Consider the following 3,312-nt stretch of genomic DNA (forward strand, 5'->3'; position numbering starts at 1 on the left):
TTTCTAGAGATGAGGAAACTGAGGCACAGGGAAGTTATGTCAGTTTTCTCTACACATACCTATCATCAAGGCATTTAGGACCCAGAGGCTGTGGTCTCAAATGCTAACTACTTTTCTTGAGTTGACACTCAAAAATGTTTATTTATTTATTTTAAATTTTTTTGTGGTACACAGGCTTCTCACTGTTGTGGCCACTCCCATTGCAGAGCACAGGCTCTGGACGTGCAGGCTCAGGGGCCATGGCTCACGGGCCTAGCTGCTCCACGGCATGTGGGATCTTCCCAGACCGGGGCACGAACCCGTGTCCCCTGCATCGGCAGGCGGACTCTCAACCAGTGCGCCACCAGGGAAGCCCCAAAAATATTTATTGATGCATGAATCAACACAGAATTCATGAAAGGCTAAGAATAAACATGATTTGCAGCTATTTTCTAAATATATGATAAAGCATAAATCCATACCATACAGAGAATATATAATTCTAACTCAACTCAGAACTATATTATTACAGACGTTTTCTTATCTGGCATGGTTCAATTTAGAGTTGCTTGGTTGAAATTTTTCAATTATAATTCATAATCATTAAATATTGATGCAAATTTCTCTTAAATATTAACTTAAACACCAATGCATGCAGTCTGTGCTGGAAAACCCAGGAGGGAAGTGGTGGCTGATTGAAGCAGGCAGCGGCAATTTCATGTGTTCCCTGCACCTGTTGAAAGTATTGCAGGTGCTGGCTGAGAGACAAGACTTAAATACTTCAATATTAATGTTTATTAATATAGAATATTTAAGTATTATCTAAAAATGCTATTTTTTACATGCAATGCATGTGGAAAATCAGCGAAGAAAGTGCAAATGGGTAATACATGTGGTTTTTTGGATGCACGCTCAAAGTTTTTGGTTTGAGTACTTTCCCACTCATTTGAAATCTCCGTCATCTTTCTTGGGTAAATCACATCCAAAAATGAACTCTAGACAATTTCAGAGTCAATTTTAAAAGAGAGAGTAAAATAAAAACTGTTTGCAAAGTCATCTTAGTGCAAAACGCTTCTGTTATTTTTTTGGATAATATCTCCAGTCTTTTTCAGCTTTCGTGCCCTCACTTAATTAGCAAATTTTTAGTGACTTGCCTGGTTGTACTTGAAAGCATTCAACTAATTTTTATGGAAACGCCTCTTTTCTGACAATCATAATTGGATTGATGCAATATTTAATTAAATTATGTAAATATAATAACTGATATAGCTGGAATGAATAGGCTTGGAAACAACAAAATCAATTTTAATGAACATAATATTCAGCTTGTGGGAGCAAATATTCATAAGCTTTTTAGAGAGTAATCTACCAACTGCATGTGTTTATCAAACTTTGGGCTAAGTTAAATTCTTGAGCTGAAGAGTAGAACGTAGATTAATCCTGGAAAATGTTAAGCAGGCTTTATTTAAAATAAATTCCTCAGTCATAATGGTCAGTCACAGGTATCTGACGACTGTTGATTATGTTGTTCATAACTGTATGTAGCTCACATGTGAAGTACCTCCCCTGCACTGGCCTCTGAAGGGTAGCAGAATATGCCACCCAAAAATATGCCACTTTGACATAAGGTTTATTTTGAGCTAGAATCACTTAAAAAACAGCAGACACAGGAAAAGCATTTGAATCTTCCCTGTCTTCCTGCAGATAGGAGGTAAAAACTCCCTTATGAAAGATGTTCTCCCTGTACCAGGAAAAAAGAAACATTCTTCAATAAGAGTCATAGCCGAGAGAATTCTGCACAAACAGCCGTTGTTAAAATCATTCTTATCTTCCTTTAGCTTCCTCACATAGTTTAGCAACTTTTTCACATCTACCTTTCCTTGTTAAACCTGGTATAAATACGTTTAGGTTTTGTTACTTCTTTGGATCTTCTTTTCCTTATGAGGGCTCCTGTGTCACATAAAACTTATATAAATCTGTATCCTTTTCCCCTGTTAATCTGCCTTATGTCAGTTTAATCCTCAGGTCCAGCCAAAAAGCTCTAAGAGGATAGAAGTAAAAATCTGCCGCCTCTACACCTCTTAGTTTTATCATGACAAGTTTAAGAGCAAGATATTTTAGAATAAAAAATAATATATTGAATTCAAGTCTCAAATTTGCCACTTATTAGCTGTGTTATTTTTTAGTAAATTTCTTAACCTCTCCACATCTCAGATTCCTCAATGATAAAATGGAAATTATATATATATATGTATATATATATATATATATATATACATATATACATCAGCTTGTTGCTAAAGTAAAATCATTATACAATGAATTGAATGTAATACCAGGTAAAAAGTACAGATTAAAGATATGGTAGCTGTAACTATACTCCCAGTCTTCTATAATACCTATAATCTATAATACCTTCTTTTATCAGAGTTATCCTTGTTTCTGTATTTTCTACATACCTTTCAGGCTTGGAAAGGTCTAAGATATATAATTTTACTCCTCATACTTTCTCTTGGAAATGTCCTTTCTATTAATGCTGTCCTCGGTTCACTACATTCTCTCACTCTGTCCATCAGTGAGAAACATTTGGCTAATCCAGCTCCTTTCCATTTTTGCCAATGCATGTTATCGCCTATTAGTTTGTTGAGAAAACTCATCTGAAGTAATTTTCTGACATACATGTAATTGAATTGGGTGGTAAAAAATCCAACCAACATATGCAATGGAGGAGCAATTGAATACCCTATTTATTATAAGAAAAATCAGAAACTTAATAGAGGGCAAGCATGAGAGATTGTCTTTGAGATATTTAGAGTAATAGTGTAAGAGCAAAGCTAGAAGACAGATAAGTAAAGTTCTGAGACCTGGACGTGTAGTTGTAGAGCCATTGCCACAGGAAAGAGAACTTTCCTGATTATCCAAAAGGCACTCCTTTGCAGGAGGCATCACATAAACATTACTGTTCAGGTTCTAATTACGAGCACAATTCTCTGCTGTAAGTTGTACATTAGAGGCCCTGGTCACATCCTAAACCTGTAAAAAGTCTAATCACTGCAGTAAAAGCATACCTGGACACCAAAATAATTTTAAGTTTGGTAAATATAGTAGACATATAACAATGATTTTAGTCACTATAGAAATAGGAAAACTAAAAATGTTGTAATTCAAGTCTATAAAATCATAAAAAGAACCAGAGACTTTGGAGCATAAAGTGTTTCCCCACATCCCAGAGCATTCATACTAGAGCACTTTCTCCTTAAAAACTTGAAAGAGATCATTTCAAGGTAAATAAAACAGATTCCACTGTACCTTGAAAGTAAATTTATGAAAATT

The sequence above is a fragment of the Delphinapterus leucas genome, chromosome 13 (assembly GCF_059928025.1).
Source record: "Delphinapterus leucas isolate spDelLeu-1000000601 "Yukka" chromosome 13, BTC_Dleu_Yukka2, whole genome shotgun sequence".
Classification (NCBI taxonomy): Eukaryota; Metazoa; Chordata; class Mammalia; order Artiodactyla; family Monodontidae; genus Delphinapterus; species Delphinapterus leucas.